Source organism: Thunnus maccoyii, chromosome 10, assembly GCF_910596095.1.
Source record: "Thunnus maccoyii chromosome 10, fThuMac1.1, whole genome shotgun sequence".
NCBI classification, from domain to species: Eukaryota; Metazoa; Chordata; class Actinopteri; order Scombriformes; family Scombridae; genus Thunnus; species Thunnus maccoyii.
In genome coordinates this window covers 19,649,315-19,667,657 of record NC_056542.1, presented here as the reverse complement: position 1 = coordinate 19,667,657, position 18,343 = coordinate 19,649,315, and the positions used below count along the sequence as shown (strand labels likewise).

Below are 18,343 nucleotides of genomic sequence, written 5' to 3'. Positions count from 1 at the left end.
AGCAGCATGCACTTCTCTCTTTAGAAGCCCATAAACCCTTTTGCCTAAACTTTTGCTGTTCATGCATTGTGATTAAAATAATTTTTGTCACATGTTCTAAAACCATACATTGTCTTCATTCATAGATGAGCTACATAATGTATATGTGCTGTAGATACAGTATAGTACTACATTATAACCTTACTATACCCTTTTATACTATTTATATTACATTAAACCCTTTTTAGCACCTCACACTTTTACTGTGTTGGTGCTCTTGTGTTTTATCATTTACCATTTTAATCAACATCTGGATGTAGGTTACATATTACATTATGGCGCAAGAAAGTCCGAGCAGCATCTGACAATAATTTAGGTTTGCCAAAGAGTTTTATAAAATGGAAGGCAACTCCCCTCTTTCCGCTATCCACTTGAAGCTGGACACAAACTGTGTGCCTCTGTAAATCTGTCCCTGCAAACAAAAACAGATCTGAAGCAGGATTACATTTTTTCTAACATGTTTTTAGATTTAATATTAGTACTGAAAGTATTGCACAGGCATCGTTTGGCAAATGTACCGATTGCTCTTTCAATCAGATTTCCTCAGAAATTTCAAAACACATGGGGCCACCCCCCCCACCCTCTTTTGTCTTGCGTGTTTGTTTTTCATTTCCTTTTGAGGAGTATTTGCATTTTATATCTGCCGCCTCAGGTTTTACATACATTTTATTGTACTTAAAACTAGGTAGATGTCAAGGCAGCTGAAAACTTTGTAAAGAAGTTGATGAAAAGTGAAATTGCATCAAAGTTGTACTATACGCATGGAATACTGAGGTAAAAATGAAAAAAAAAACAAAACCCAACAACTATGAGTTGTAAAACAACTGCTATGTCAATTACAATACAGTCAAAATCCTGATTAATCAGTATGGTCAGGAAAGGTCTACTGGTCCAATTTTTACACAGCCATAATCCAGAGCATCCTGTCACTATCGATTACTGTCTAGTACGGAAACACATCTAAGCACATAAAGAAAATTGATAGAATCATCACCAGAGCATCAAAGATAAGTGATAGGTTGTAACTCTACACACTGCACTCCATATACGCACAGCATACCATCTCACGAGCTATCAAGATCACGGATTACCCTCTCCACCCAGCTCACCATCTGTTTCAGTATCTCCCCTCTGGCAGAAGGTACAGATCACAAGGAGACAGGACAGAACGCCTTAATCGGAGCTTCTTCCTCAAAGCCATACAGTTGATGAATACACAAAAGTTGGTCTAATTGTATTGTATGGTATGTGGAGCTATGTAGGCTACTGTATGTTTCTTCTTTTGCACTTATGTCCTTTATGTTTGCAGTAGTGTTGTATGTGATGTATTGTTACAGCTATTTCATCTGTACTGAGATTAATTCCACCAGTCTAATCATGAGGTAATAAAAGAAACTTGATTCATTGTGATTGATAAAAAATTTTTTGAAAACCAAAAAGTGTCTTTATTGATAGATGAACTACGTGGATACACTATAGTACTACATTATACCCTAACTGTACCCTTTATACTATTCATATTACATTACACCCTTTGCAGCACCTCTCATGTTTTCAGTGGTGTTCTGGTGTTGACTGTTTGAATCAACATCTGGATGTAAATTACATCTTGCCAGAGAGTTTTATAAAATAGAAGACAAATCCATTCTTGCCAATGTCCACTTGAAGCTGGACACAAACTGTGGTGTCTCTGTATCCCTGCAAGCAAAACTGATCTGAAGCAAGGATATATCTTTTCTAACATAGTTTTAGAACTAATATTGTATTGAAGGTATTGCATAGGTCTAGATTGGCAAATATTTCTATTCCTCTTTCAATAAGACTACGTCAGAAATTTCACAACTCCCTTGGTGACAGTCATGGAAGTTTTGAGCATGCACGAAATGGCAGCACTTTATTATCAGTCAAATACGTTGAATGAATCCACCACATACATACAGTAAAACACTATACAGTAAAGGCAAAAATGTTTCCACAATCCACTCACAGTTCTAGTTGACTTCTCTTTTTAATTCAAACACAACATAAAGCTGATATGCAGTTACAGAGGGTTACAAATATACTTTGTGTAAACTATTTCAATTATATTGTTAAAGGATCTTGTTTTTTTTACTCCATGAGAAGAGTGTAAAAAATTGAAATTCATTCTAAAATAAGTTATTATAAATTTACTTTGATGTCCAAACTATTTTGTAAAGAAAATGAACAAATTCATCATGAACGATATCCAACTGAGCTTATTAGAGTAATAGAGTAATAGAGCTACTCAACATATTTATACATAATCACAAATGACTGATGATGACTGGAAAACACTTCACAAGTCTGATGTTTGCTGTCCTTTATCTACATCTATGTCCTTGATCTAAGAAGCACCTGAGATGTAAAACAGTTCCCTCTGCTGGTCAATTTATATTATGAAGAAAGTCCAACATAAAATGAAAGGGACGATCACCAACAAAAAGTATATCTTATGATTGACAGCTTAGTAGTTACAGTAAATTATTATGAGGTGAAAAAGGGAAGAAAGCTTGAGCACAGTGCCACAGATCTAAAGGTGAAAGATAAACCACAATCATGATTTCCTCTTTAACCTTGGCCCTGTCACTAACACAAACACTTGGGGTTTATTTTTTTGAAATCGTCATGAGGTGTTCCATCAGATGAGTGGCATTGGTTATAATATCTGTATCCACCATATATATCAGTGTACAATACCAGAGAAAGAGATTTCAGGCACAAGCCAAGTCAAAAATAATATTTTGATAATGAAAATAATGATGAGCAAGTACTGCAATAACAATCATTCATGGTTCATGGTACATGTCACAATGTTCATATCCACAGTCATACATAAAATAAATGGGCCATTCCATTTTTCTGTGATTTTATATTGTCTTGAGGTTAAGAAATAATGGACACCTAACCCAGGTTAACTATGAAGCTGCTACCTTATTGTACAATATTACCACCAGTCCCTTCAATCAGATTGTTAATACTGTAAGTGCAGTTAAGATCTAGTACACTGTGTTTGACCTAATCAGTTATCTAATCATACAACTCACATTAATCAAACTTCAACAGGTTCCAACATTTCAATTTGGGAATCTTAGTCCTTTTATAAAGACAACAAAAGAAATAAAAAAGGAATTTGATACAGTACCAGTAAAAAGTTTGGACACACTTTCCCATTGGGAAAGTGTGTCCAAACTTTTGACTGGTGATGTATATACATTTACATTTGTGTCAGAATTATTTTCTAATGTGCAGTTTCAGTATTTGTTTATTCATGCCACAACCTTATACTTGAGTATTTAGAATTGACATGTCAAGGCTCTGACTGGTGTCCACTGACTTTGTGTCAGTGTGCAAACGGGAAACCTCCTCCCTGAAAGCAGTCTCAAATACATTCAGGATGAATTTGTGAACTTTATCCTTGAAATCTTGGCCCATGAAGACATACAGCAGTGGATTCAGGCAACTGTTAAGATAGGCCAGGCTGGTGGCTAAAGGGACCCCAATATTGACGACAAGTTCTAATACTCCACTTGACATATTATCAATGTAATACCATAACTCGATTAGAGTCATGATGTAATAGGGAGCCCCGCATAGGAAAAAAGGAGTGATAATGGCAACGATGACCTTAAAGGGGCGACTTGAGTGGCTGGCCAGGGTGCGGTTCCTCCTGAGACGATGGATTATCGCAGCATAACAGGAGACAATGACAGTGAAGGGGACAACAAAACCCAGGAGGAAGCGAGTGATGGTCATGGCCTTAAAATTAAGAAGTGGTAACTGATTCACAGACGGTGTTTTGCAGTCATCAGAAAAGCCAAAGTTATTGTAGCAATTGATGATTGTTTCATCATCATATGATGGCCCAGTGTCCCCAATGATGAAGTATGGAAGGCTAAGAATCAGACCCAGTACCCAAACATCCAGACTCACATAGGACGCCTCGGGTACACTTCGGTAGTTCTGGGCCCAGACTGGCCACACCACAGACACATATCTGTCCACGCTGATCACTACCAGAATGTAGACACTGGCAAACATGTTCAGAAACTTACTGTGTTGTTCAGTTTGCACATGAAATTGCCGAAAGGCCAGTGGAAACCCAGAGCTGTGTACGTCGCGCTAAAAGGAAGGAAAGCTGTGAAGAGGAAGTCAGCCACAGCAAGGTTGAGGATCCAAATTGTGTTCACTGTTTTCTTCATCTTGAATCAAGTCACCCAGATAACCACTCCATTTCCGAACACTCCCACTATCTACTTCCAGGGAGTAGATAACGACAGACATGATGTTGAGAGACCTTGTCAGATTATCATAGTTGTCATTAGAAGAGCCAATTTCTTCACTAACACCTGTTGTATTGGTGTGATTGGAAAGTGTAGCAGTCATCTCTGTTATTGTCTTGAGATCTGCAATGGTAAAAGGAAGAACAAATGTAATTTCACCCTGTATGTATCTATATATATTTCAACACACAATTAAAAATGCATTTAATAGCCTATGAAGATGCTTTTCATTAAGATTTGACTTGAACTATGCAAAGTCGTAGCAAGTTCCTCTGTTGACAGTCCAAATGTTTACTTCATTATTTTCACTATTATTATTTCATCATTCCTATTTTCTTGTTAACCAAAAAAGTGTTTGGAGAAAAGGTGAGTAATGTTTCTTAACTTTCCTTCCAAGTCTCAACTTAGTTGAACATAATCAATAATCTGCAGTGAAAATCCACATACAAACAGTGTTATGACCCAGAGGTCATTTGAGCACTTTTCTGCTGTGTAATTTGTATGTGCTTTAACTGTGTGCTTGTGTTGTGGATCTCACTCTCTATCTGTCTGTAGGGTCCCTGCTGAGGTGTGTGTGTGTGTGTGTGTTGGTATGCAGGTGTGCAGGGGCTAATTAAATGATTGTGACTGTGTGTGTTTGTGGGTTGTTCCAGAGAGCTGATTGGTTCCAGCCTCCAGTCTTGCAGTTTTAAGGCCAGCTCCTTCCAGCATCTGAGGGTGTCATCTCTCTCCACTTCCAACCAACATGTTCTGATGTTGTATGTAGTTTTTCCTCATGTGAAATACCAGCCCAGGTTTCATAGGGGTGGGTAGCAATTTTGTTTAATGCTACTTTCCTCCTGTTTTTGTTAGGTTAGGAGTTAGGTTAGTGACTTGTCTTTTTGTTCTTCTTTTGTTTGAGTGGGTAAGTTTAGGTTCCTCAGCTTTAGTTACTTCTGTTGGTTATTTTGCTGTTAGCCCACCCTGAAGCTTAAGACGTTCTGAATAAAATCCTTAAAGGGCTGCAAATTCCTTGTGGCTGGTGGTTCTTGGGAGTTGGGAAGAGGGGAGTCTCACACCTTTCATGTTGTGCCAGTTTTTCCCCTAGGCCGGGTCGTAACAACAGCGTACCAATTTTTATGTTATTTCACTAGTATTCTTATTAAGGCAGACACATCCAAATCTCTATTCCTGCCTGTTACCAAGGGTGTGCCGCAGGCATCACTTTTGGGGCCTGTTCTGCTCACTACTTATGTAAATGAGATTGCCCTTGTTGGTAAACTGCCATTTTCTCATTTCTGCCATTTGTAGTGCTCTAGCCCATACTTAATCAGCTCCAGTGATTGTCTGATGCTCCATGAGCCCCGAACTAGACCGGATTAAAAACTGCCTTTCCTGTTAGTGCATTGGTCTCATGTAATAATCTTCAATGTCACCTAAAAGCCAAAACACTTTACCTCTGTGTAACTTTAACACCATTCTTATTAAAGGTTTTTTTTCCTTTTCTATTTCCTGTCCACTTTATTGACTCCGTCCGTCCTTGTTTTATTATTCTACTAAACTCTTAACAGGGTGTTGCTGCAAAAGATCTTTCAGTGCATTTGTATCTATAGTATAGTACTACTAGTATTTCACAGGTCTATGTTGGGAAATGTTCCTTTTGTCAGCATCCTGTTTTTTACTGTTTATCAGACTTATTTAGAAATTACAAAACACTTTTTAGCATGTTACTCGAGTTTCGAAACAAATTTAAGCATGTAGAAAACATTCCCACAAACACTACTAGCAAAAACAAAATGAATCCTTTTCTACAGATTCAAAGACATACAGTAATTACCTTAATATACAGTACATACTCCACTCTGGGTTTAATATTGAGAGTGTCACAGAATACAAATATCTTGGTATCTGACTTGATGATATATTTTCAATTCAATTTCATGTACCTTGTTGATAAACTGTGACTGAAGCTTGACTTGTACAGAAACAACAGCTTCGCTTTGGGTAGTAAAAGAGGACTGGGTTTTTTTTTCTCATTTATGGATTTTGGGGATGTCATATATCCACATGCTGCTGCCTCTGGGGACCACAGGTTCATCTCTAGTGATAATTACAACACTCATCACTGCATACTACATAATAAAGTTGGTTGGGCTTCCCTGTCATAGAGACATAATAACCACTAGTACTTATTTCTACAAAGACCTTGTTGGTAAAGCTCCATTTTATATCTTATTTCTGCTGTTGTGGCGCTGTGGACCATACTTAATCAGCTCCTGTGATTGTTTGATGCTCCATGAGCACCAAACCAGACCTAATTTAGAAAAAAGACTGCCTTTGCTGTTAGTGCAGTGATCTCATGGAAAAATGTGCAATGCCATCTAGAAATCAAAATATTTGACTTTAAGACCATTCTTATCAACGGTTCTCTGCCTGCCTGTGATTGTTTCCACTGAATGTGAACCTTGTCAGTTTTCCGTCCATTTATTGACTCAGTCTGTCCTTGTTATTATACCTCTATTATTCCACCAAACTCTTAACAGTGTGTTACTGCAAAAGAGCATCAGTCATCCTTACTTAACAAAACTGGTTAAATAAATAATAACATTACCATTACCTTATACTTTGACTATCCAAAATCTGATGCTTTTATCATCTTATTTCTTCCTTATGGATTCATATCACGCTACAAAAATGAAACTCTGAGAATAACAAAGGTACAGTACCTTTCTCAAAGCTCTCCAGTCAGGAGAGGATGCGTGTGCAGCAGAAGTAACCCTGATCAAACCCTGACAGATTAAGATAGCCTAATATGTGGACAGATGTGTTATGTAAACACACTCATCGAGGCGGGGACATAAGCAGCATGCATTTCTCTCTTTTAAAGCCCATAAACCCTTTTGCATAAAGTTTGGCTGTTCATGCATTGTGATTAAAAAAATGTTGCAAGATTTTGTAAAACCATACATTGTCTTCAATGATAGATGAGCTACATAATGCATATGTACTGTAGATACAGTATAGTACTACAATATAACCTTATTATACCCTTTTATACTATTTATATCACCCTTTGTAGCACTTCACACTTGCAGTGTTAGTGCTCTGGTGTTGACTGTTTTAATCAACATCTTGATATATGTTACATATTACTTTATGTTGCAAGAAAGTCCAAGCAGCACATGACAATAATTTAGGGTTGCCAAAGAGTTTCATAAAATGGAAGGCAACTCCCTTCCTTCAGCTATTCACTTGAAGTTGGACACAAACTGTGGTGACTCTGTAAATCCATCCCTGGAAGCAAATTATGCGCATCCTGCACCCTATATAAGCAGCGTCTTGCTGCCACTTCACCATCCAAAACCACCTCAGTAGACAGTGTGGGAGCGGCAGGGTCCATCAGTTGTGTCTGTGCTTATAGAACTAGAGTTACAATATTGTAACCTTCATTCTATCTCGCACAGGCAGATCCCTCTACTGGACTCTATGGGTACAGTAGGCGGAGCCTGATGAATGTACACCCTGCAGCACCATATCATCAGACAGTCTTGCTGATTCCAGCCAGCCACAGGTTAGTCGCTGCGGCTCGCCTACTACTTTATGATCCCAGCCGCCTAGAGGAGCAGTAGGGGGTCCAACCCTGGAGAGGTTGGTTGGCCTAACCTAGGCAGCGTGTCTATCAAGCCCACCTCCTGGGACAAAGTCCCCCACACCTGGGGAATGGACCAGGGCTGGGCCGCCAACATCTGAGTCATCTCTGCATACCACAGCACCGAACGGCAGTCTGGGGCTAGCAGGATGACTGACAACCACTCTTGTCTCACTCTCTCCAGCAGTGGGGGAATGAGACAAAGAGGAGGAAAGGCGTAAAGCTGCCTTCTTGGCAATGGCGCATGTGCAAATGCATCCACCCCCAAGGGTGGATCATTGTGCGGTGTCAGGGAGAACCAGAGCGGGCAGTGGGTGTTGTTTCAACTGGTGAACAGGTCCACCTCTACTCTCCGGAACCGGTTCCAAATCTGCTTCACCACCTCGGGGTGCAGCACCCACTCATCCGGCAGAGGGCCGAGATGAGAAGGCCAGATGGAGCAGTGATTTCATCTTCGCTGTGGAGACCTACCTCGAGCTCCGGCTCACTCTCATTGCAGCGGAGTGAGATGTCACATCGTCAGAAATGTACCCACTGCTTCTGGCATAGATCTGAGGGAAGTGGAATACGCAGGGCGGTGGCTGCATCATGCCGCTCTCTGTGTGGTCCTGTCCATCGGCAGCAGCAATGAGACTGGGTCATGACAGCCAGGAACAAGCAGGTACTGGCAACTCCATCCCTGGAGAAGAGAGATCAGTGAGCTAATTCGCTGTCGCTGAAGAAAAGAGGATAGTGAAGCAGCAGCGAGACGCTGCTTATTATAGGTGCGTCCTGATTGGCCGGCTACGTACATACAAATTGGCCGGCTACGTACATACAAATTTCAGTGAGCAATCGCATGCATGTGATTGGAGAGGAGTATTACCCATTGTTAGGGAATTGTCCATATTTAGGGGTTACAAATTGGATTACATTGAGTCAAGCCTGGGCCTTGAGGTCACACTGTAAATCTTATGCAGGAAAGAGACATTCTCTCCTCTCCTTGAGACTCTAGCTGTCTGTGATGTTTTGCAGAAAGCAGAAACCTCTCTGATAAAGGGTAAATCAGCATTGCCATGGTTACCAAGGTCGGAGAGGGCCTTCCTAGACAACACAGATAGGTGAATGCGTAGATTCTATTGACACAATCAGACATTCAAACCAGAATGTGCTGACAGTGACCTGATGTTCAATGCAACGTGACCGGAACTGACACAGGTAAAATGCAGTTCCTTTTTTAGAAACTAGTGAACCAATTAGACTCATTTTTCATATCGTAGGCTGATCTGCTTAGGCTAAAGACTAAGGGTCAGACTTTCAGGGGGCAGAACGGAAAGAGATAGCATCCAAGTTGCAGATGACTTTGATGTTCAATCTTTCAGTTCTCCACTTGGCCAAGTGCTTCAATAAACATTTTCAGCTTTAAGACATCAAAGGCTCGTGTCTGCTTTTCTCCACTGAGGTGCTGACCATCACTCAAAATATCCACAACACCCATAGAGTCCAGTAGAGGGCAGAACCTGTGTAAGATAGAACAGAAATTTCAGGGCGATTGACTTTGTGAAAATTACTATAGAGACCAATAAAGTCAAATTACAATACAAGACCGAGAAAAAAATTCTTGCTTTAGGGAGGCAAACTGGTACTGATAATGGAAAAAGATGATGAAAAGTGAAATTGCATCAAAGCTGTATGGAATACTGAGGTAAAAATAAAATAAACTATAAGTTGTAAAATACCTGCTATGTCAATTAAAATGTGCTCAAAATTCTGATTAATCAGTGTCTATGGTGTTGCAACATGGCACGTGTAGCAATGTACATCATTGGCATATACTGTAGGTTCTCAGTGCACCACAGAAAATAAAATTTCTAGGTGATTTACTTTGTCAAAATTACTATACAGACCAATAAGGTGAAATTACAATACAAGATCAAGCAAAAATTTCATGCTTCAGTGAGGCAAACTAGTACTGATAATTGAAAATAATAATGAGAAAGTACTGCAATAACAATATCATCATAATCAATTAATTTATTATTCAAATAAAAATCAAATCAAATACATTAGAATAAAGCAGTTGTAACCAATTCACAGATGGTGTTTTGTCTGTGTTTCATTATGTGATGAAGTATGGGAGGATAAGAATCAGAGCCAGTACCCAAACACCCAGAGTCACACAGGACACCTTGCATACAGTTCGGTGGTTCTGGGCCCAGACAGACCACACCACAGACACATATCTGTCCAAGCTGATCATTACCAGAATGTAGACACAGGGAAACATGTCCAGAAACCTCACTGTGTTCGGTTTGCACAAGAAATTGCCAAAAGGCCAGTGGAAATCCAGAGCTATGTATGTCACACTAAAAGGAAGAAATGGTGTGAAGAGGAAGTCAGCCAGAGCAAGGATGAGGAACCAAACTGTGTTCATTGTTTTCTTCATCTTGAACCCTGTCGACAAAATAGCTGCTCTGGCTTATGGCTTTTGCTATTTTGATTGTACAGCACTTTGGTCAACTGTTGTTGTTTTACAATGTGTTTTATAAATGTAGCAGGATAGATATTTTCCCAGCTTGGGTGATTGCGGCCGTTCCATTGGTTCCCCTTGCCCAATCAAGAGGGAGGCTAATCTATAAAGGGGAGAAGTGTCCATCTCTCTGCCTCTCACTCTTTGGCTTTGGAGGGCACGCCCACTTCCGGCTGCCGCCCTTCCGTCTGATTGTAGCTCACTGGTTGCAGGTTAATGTGTGTTGGCTGCACTGTTTGTGCTGGTGCAGACTGTTTGGTTGGCGCGTCATGATTTTCATCATTGCAGACTTTTTGCTGATTCCCCCTGGTCTGCCAGAACCTGGTGTTTGATGCATCGTTAACGCTTGTTAACAAATCGCTTTTTGGACGGTACGGTCAGCCATCACGGCTAACCATAGCCTCAGGCTCCATCTGCTCTGCCTGGTCTGGTGTGGTGTTGCACGGTGCGGCTGTCCTGGGTCTGTGTGGCCTGCTGTTCCTTTCCAGCCGCTGCCGTGGCCGCAACAGCTCGTCGATCTGCGCTCGGGAGCGGGTGTGTGTCGGCCTGCTGGCAGCCAGAATCTGGGTCCCAATTGTGGGGTTAATTTAATTTAATTTGATCAACTTTGGGTTGAGTTATGTTTTCTTTTGATTTCCTATTTAGTTTGGTATGGTTTGTAGTTTATTTTGCATTAGTTGTTTTATGTAATTGTGATTCTGATAATTTGTATACATCCATTGTTTAGTTTGTTAAGCAGAATTTGGTTATGTTTATTTATTTATTTATTTTTTGTATTTTATTTCATGTGTTTTTTGGAATTATCTTGTTTAATTGTATAATGCTGTTCTTTGTTAGCTTATTTTTGGTTTCATTTTACTTTGGTTAGATTAGAATGAACTTTTTCTTTTTCCTTAGTTTAATGTTTTGGCAGCTCAGGGTTTTGTTGTGTACATTTACTTGGCTGCCAGCAGTATTTTTTTGTTTATTTTTGTTTATTTGGGTTTGGGTTTCTTTTGTGTTGTTAACCCCACTAATTTGTTGTCTCCCTTTTCAGTTGCTGAGAGCTGCCGGTGGTGGTCCCTGGTGTCCTGGTGATGGTTTCCCCTTTTGAGTGTGTGTGCTGTGCACCCCTTTTTTTGTTTTTTTAGTTTTTCACATATGATCGGGGTAATTTTGTTTTCCCTGGATTCCTCTCACTCCCGACCCCCGACTGGTAAGCCTCAGCACCGATCAGGTTCCCCCTTTTTTGTATAGTTTTTAATTGTTATAATAAATAAATAATATATTTTAACTGGAACCACGTCCTGTCTGTCTATTCAGCAAATGAACCTCCGTGCTTTGTGGGTTGTTTCACCACCTTGATTATTCCTAGGGTGAAATTCCCTAGGTGGCGTAGTTGTAAAGTGTTCTAATTACTCCTCGCTCGCTAGTCCTCCCCCTCGTTATATTGCCACAATCTAGCGTAATTGGCAGGATTTGCTTTTGAGGACAGATGTGTGTTCCTTTTAATATTATTCTTGTTTTTTTTGTTTGTTTGTTTTTTTTCCGTTTCCTTTCATTTTGTATTTTTTGTTAATTGGGGCCCAGAGCTAATTGTATCTTACACCTAACCATTTTTCCTATTTTTGATATATTTTCCAGGCAGAGCAGACGCAGGTCCTGTTGGTGGGATTTGTTAGGAGTCCTGGTAAGGAGCTGTGTCCCCCCTTTCTCTCCCCAGCTTTTTCCATAGGGTTGTTGTATGGAGGGAGAGTTGCAGGAGTTGAGGGATTTGGTAGCTCAGCTACGAACAGATAATGAGAGGCTGCAACAGGAACAGGATGCTGCCGTACGTGGCCCTAGTACTGCGCCTCCAGCTTCTGCTGTCCCTTTGACAGCTTCTTCCATTGCTAGTGCCCCTGCAGTTGAGAGGCTGGTATTTGTACCTCATGAGAGGAAGTGTCCTATGTTTAGGGGAAGGTCAGGTATAGGCTTGAGTGAATGGATTGAGGAGGCAGAGGCATGCATGAAAGCACATAACTTGTCGACACTTGATTGGGCCTTCTTCTTGTTTGATCATCTGGAAGGGGAAGCATGGGATGAGATCAAATACCGTTCTAGTGCAGAGCGGGGGGACCCAGTTAAAATCCTTGCTGCTTTGCAAGAGCTCTATGGTTGTTCTGACTCCTATGTGGCCCTGCAGGAGGCCTTTTTCTCCTGCCGGCAACAGGAGGGGGAGACCTTGCAAGACTCCGGCCTTCCTGCTGGACTTCTCGCTTCTCCTGCTTTGGTTCGGGTGGTGGGGGGCACGGCTTACATTCCTGTCGTCAATGTAGGTAGCACAGACGTGCTGCTTTACCCCCGCACCATCGTAGGTACTTTGGATGAGGTTCGAGTGGTCAGCTTGCCAGAGCTGTGGTCGTTTCTTGGTTTTGCCACCTACTACCGCCGTTTTGTAGAGGGTTTTGCCAGGTTGGCTGCCCCTCTACACAAGCTGGTGGCTACCTTGGGGAGCAAGCGGTCAAAGAAGTCAGAGGTTACAGTCGCTGAGAGCTGGACTGGGGAGTGTAGTCAGAGCTTTGAGGCTCTGAAAACTAAGCTCATCATGGCACTGGTCCTTGCCTATGTGGACTTCTGAAAGGGAGGGCCCTTTCATCCTTGAAGTGGATGCAAGCCATGGCGGCTTGGGGGCTGTGCTTTCACAACAGCAGGGTGATAAGGTGAGGCCCATAGCTTATGCCAGCAGAGGTCTGAGGCCCACTGAGCGCAACATGGTGAACTATAGCTCCATGAAATTGGAGTTCTTGGCGCTCAAGTGGGCCATGACAGAAAAGTTCAGGGAGTACTTGTTGGGTCACAAGTGCATTATCTATACTGACAATAACCCGCTTAGCCACTCTCCTGGAGTGCAGGACTTGGAAGTCATGGTCCCTGGGAAATTGCTCCCCAGGCCATTACAGCAAGCCTTGCAGCCCCACCGCACAGAGGCAGCCCAAGCGGCAGTGGTAGCCCTGCCTCACCATGCTCCTGCCGATATCGGTGCTCTCCAGCATGCAGACCCTATTATCCAGGAGGCCTTGGTTTTCTGGAGACGGAAGCAACGTCCCAATCAGGAAGAGCGGAAATGGCTATCTCAGCTGGCTTTGGCGCTCCTCCGGCAGTGGGACAGGTTGGTTGAGAGGGGTGGTGTTCTGCACCGTAAGATCATCCGCCCTGATGGTGCCGAGCCAGCTTTCCAGTTGCTCCTGCCTGACGTCTTGAAGGAAGAGGTGCAGTCTGAAGTTCACCAAGATCATGGCCATTAAGGGGTTGAAAGAACCTTGGAGCTACTACGGCAGCATTGTTACTGGCCAAATATGTCGTCTGAGGTAGCACAGTGGTGTCAGGCCTGTGAGAGGTGCCAAGCGGCCAAGGATAACCAACCCACCGCCTGTAGCTATCTTGGCCATTTGCTAGCTTCTCGGCCCAACAAGATTTTGGCTATGGACTATACAGTCTTGGAGCCCACCCATAATGGGGTGGAGAATGTCCATGTTATGATGGATGTCTTCAGAAAGTACACTCTGGCTGTTCCCACCTGTGACCAACGAGCCTCCACTGTGGCTCAAGTGTTGGTGACGGAGTGGTTCTCAAAGTTTGGTGTTCCGGCTCGTATCCACTCAGATCAGGGTCGTAACTTTGAGAGCTCTCTGGTTCAGCGGCTCTGTACCTTGTATGGTGTTGAAAAGTCTCACACTACCCCATACCACCCAGCTGGTAATGGCCAGTGCAAGAGATTTAACCGTACCCTTCATAACCTGCTGCGCACTCTGCCTGTGTCTCGCAAGTGGGACTGGAGCTCCTGCCTGCCACAGGTGTTGTATTCTTACAATACCACTCCCCATCAGGCAACTCAGAGTCCCCCTTCTTTCTTATGTTTGGGCAGGAGGCTAGACTCCCAGTTGACTTCCTGTTGGGTCGAGTTCAGGAACCTGTTGGTGGCAAAGTCCACGAATGGATTCAGGAGCACCAGAGCCGTTTGCAGTTAGCCTTTGAGGGTGCCTGAGAGAAGCTGAGGATTGCAGCAGAGCGCAGAAAGAGGAACTATGATCAGCATGTCCGAGATGCCCCACTGCAGGAGGGCCAGTTGGTGAGGTTGCGAGACTTAAGTGCAAAAGGCCGCCATAAGATCCAGGATCTGTGGGGTTCAGCTGTGTATAAAGTCTTGAAAGCACCGAGAGAGGGAGGGTCTGTGTATACTGATGACCACACCAAAACACAAGCAGGTCCATCGCATGCAGCTAAAGGCAGTGGTTGGAGCCGGCTCTCCAGAGGGCGCTTTTGCCGCCCCCTTACCATCTCCGGGCCAGCCACAGTCAGAGGACAAGCTCTTGTGTGATGGTTTGTGAGACACAAGGCTCCTCATGCCACTTCTACCCTCCTGTGTCTAACGCAGTCTTAGCTCTCTTTCGGCCATGGAATTAGCCCGGCCGGAATTGTTCCATCGTCGGGGCGACGATGCAAGAAGGGGGGTTAGACTGTAGCAGGATAGATATTCTCCCAGCTTGGGTGATTGCGGCTGTTCCGTTGGTTCCCCTGGCCCAATCAAGAGGGAGGCCAATCTATAAAGGGGAGAGGTGTCCATCTCCATGTGTAGGATTTAATCATTGATTCATAGTCCAAAGCAGAGTGTGGCAGTAATGCACCTAATATGCTGGTTGCCAACCGCTGTTATAAACCAAAAAGAGCAGAGTAAAATATTTTTCCAAACAGAGTGGTACATCCTGTCAGCCGAGGGATTTCCTATCTGTGCAGCTGAACACAGCAGCTCCTCTACGGACTGTTTCTCCATGATGGTCCTGGTGTTTCTTCTGCAGGTTTCACTTCACTCAGCTGGCCGACAGACCCGCTGGTTCTTCCTACTTTAACCTGAATAACACACCGGGGCACATATAACACATATGGTTGTAATTTGTAGTCACACAGTGTGTGAGTAAATTATTTCTCCACTTCACACATATCTATTTTTAGGGGCAAATGCGAGTGAAATACTCACTCTGTAGAGCGGTCCAGGTATCATCAGATAATTCTTAGTTCTCTTAAAGACGCCAGCGACAGCCGTGCGCGTATGTAAACGGGATGAAGACGGGGTTATAAAACTGAACTTTACATTTCACATCCCTCATTTAAGCCCTACACTTTCACTTTCGTTATTTTCATCAAACTGGACTTTAGATTGTGCATTTTTACCGTCTTTTGGTTTTTGAATTACAAATGAATTACGAATTATCTGATGATACCTGGACCTAGAGCCCAGTGACAGTACACATTTCAATCAAACTTACTTGTGTTTACTTTTCTAAAAATAGACGATGAAATATAGGAAATTAATTTGTTTTACATACAAACTCATCAAGGCTTTTCAATTTACTGATTGAAATTCAAGTGACCAGGCTCAAATCTTGCACAATTTTGATGAGCAACTCAGCCTTATATGACAAACATCATCTGATTCACATGAAATTTTCAAGGTGTGCTCTGCAGTTGATATACAGCGACATGATGTTCACTTAATGGGTGTTGTCTAGCACCATATAATGGACTCAGGAAATGATGTTTAACTCCTTCATGCAATGTTAGATAACAGTGAAAAACTGAAGTTACACGTCTTTGTCCAGCAAGTACTCATAACAATGTACATTTAAACATACGCCACATAGAAGTGCAATCAAAGTGGCTGAATAGCACCCCCTACGAAATTGCAGCAAAGCAGCCCCAGCAGCAGGCAAGATAGTGGACAAAGGAGGTGATGTTTATCTCCTTCTTGCACTGTCTGAAAACAGCTCGGGTCTGAAGACATCTACATGCCTGTGACAGAAGCCCTTCGGCTGCGCCGTGGCCCAACACTGCTTGCAGCTTTAATTGTTATTATTATTACTAGTCATATCTCTATTATTATTGTAGTTATTGTTATTATTATTGTTATTATGCTTCTCTGTGTCAGTAAAACATACACTATACAGTGAAATGTCCCTAATGTTTAACTTCTTGTTTTGTTACATGACCCCATGGAAGACAAGCATGCATCCGATTTTAACTAACCAAAGAACTACATAATTATTTAATTACAAAGCTACCTTAAAAGATGGGTTTATTCTTTATTATTGAAATGAATAACTGCTTAACTGAATCCACTTCTACAGTTTGGCCTAAGCAAAAATGTTTCCACAATCCACTCAGTTCTAGTTGACTTCTCTTTTTAATTCAAACACAACATAAAGCAGATATGCAGTGACAGAGGATCACAAATATACTTTGCGTAAACCATTAAAATTATATTGTTAAAGGATCTTGTTTTTTCTCCATGAGAAGAGTGTAAAAAAAAAAATTGAAATTCATTTTAAAATAAGTTATCATACATTTACTTTGATGTCTAAACTATTTTACAAATAAAATGAACAAATTCATCGTGAATGTTATCCAACTGAGCTTATCAGAGTAATAGCACATGATATAAAAGCTACTGATAATAACTGACTTTGAGACAAAAGAGCTACTCAACATATTTATATATAATCACAAATGACTGAGGATGACTGGAATACACTTCAGAAGTTTGCTGTCCTTTATCTAGATCTATGTCCTTGATCTAAGAAGCATCTGAAATGTAAAACAGTTCCCTCTGCTGGTCAATTAATATTATGAAGAAAGTCTAACATAAAATGAAAAAGAACAATCAACAACAAAAAGTATACCTTATGATCGACAGCTTGGTAGTTATGGTAAATTATCATGAGGTTAAAAAGAGAAGAAAGCTTGAGCACAGTGCCCAAGATGTAAAGGTGAAAGATAAACCACAACCATGATTTCCTCTTTAATCTTGGCCCTGTCACTAACACAAACACATGTTTTTTAAAGTCATGAGGTGTTGCATCAAATGAGTGGCGTGGGCTATAATATCTGTATCCACCACAGATATCAGTGTACAATACTAGAGAAAGAGATTCCATTGGCGTAAGTCAAGTCAAAACTAATATTTTGATAATGAAAATAATGATGAGCAAGTATTGCAATAACAATCATTCATGGTTCATGTTACATGTCTGTCAGGCCCTCTACCTCTGCTTAGCTGGCAGCCTCTCACCCCCACCATTTCCCCCTCTCTCTCTATGTGTTTGATTGTGTGGAGTCAGGTGTGTGGAGTCAGGTCAACAGGTGCCAGCCATTATCATCATCCTGCTCTGCTTCAAATACCTGGTCCCAACTTCCACACTCTGCCAGATTGTAGACTCAGTTACTTTGTCAGTCATGTTCCAGCTCCTTAAATATCTTTACCTGTTGAAGCTTTCTGTTAACTCTTGTTTCTATCTGCCTGCAGCATTCCTGGCCTGACTCCTGCCTCTGACTCTCTCCTGATCTACCCGGAACCTGAATCCCCCAAGCCCTGCGGACTCTTCCTGCCCTGCGTCATTCTGCCCATTCCCCTGCTCTGCTCTGCCTTGCTCAGCTCCCTGCACCTGCCCCAGCCTCAGATTCGGCTGCCAGCCTCTGCCTCCACCTTGCCACTAAGATTCTGATGCTCCTTTTTACCTCAACATCAGGTCGTAATAAAACCAATAATCTGATTCCTATTCCTCACCTCGGTCTCTGTATTTTGCACCCTGGGGTTCTCTGTACTAGCCCGTAGCAATGTCACAATATTCATATCCACAGTAATGCATAAAATAAATGGGCTTTCATTCATTTCATTTTTCTGTGGTTTTATATTGTCTGGGGATCAAGGAATAATGGATACATAACCCAAGTAAACTATGCAGCTGCTACCTTATTGTACAATATTACCATCAGTCCCTTCAATCAAATTAATACTGTAAGTGTAGTTACGATCCAGTACTCTTTGCTTAACCTAATGAATTAGCTAATCAT

At 41.9% G+C, this 18,343-nt stretch overlaps 1 long non-coding RNA gene and 1 pseudogene across 3 annotated transcripts; one reads left to right on the top strand and one right to left on the bottom strand.

The window, feature by feature from the left end:
* Window positions 1-3,286: 3,286 nt before the first annotated feature.
* LOC121905308 lies at window positions 3,287-7,104 on the bottom strand (annotated as a pseudogene).
* Window positions 7,105-10,550: 3,446 nt separating this feature from the next.
* Window positions 10,551-18,165, top strand: LOC121905329. 3 transcript variants are annotated; one of them, XR_006098394.1, is made up of 4 exons: window positions 10,551-11,053; window positions 11,514-11,672; window positions 12,101-12,146; window positions 17,796-18,165. It is a non-coding gene; the product is annotated as an uncharacterized LOC121905329 (long non-coding RNA). The 3 variants fall into 3 exon arrangements; XR_006098395.1 differs by having other exon boundaries at window positions 10,551-11,058; XR_006098393.1 differs by having other exon boundaries at window positions 10,558-11,011.
* Window positions 18,166-18,343: the final 178 nt, after the last annotated feature.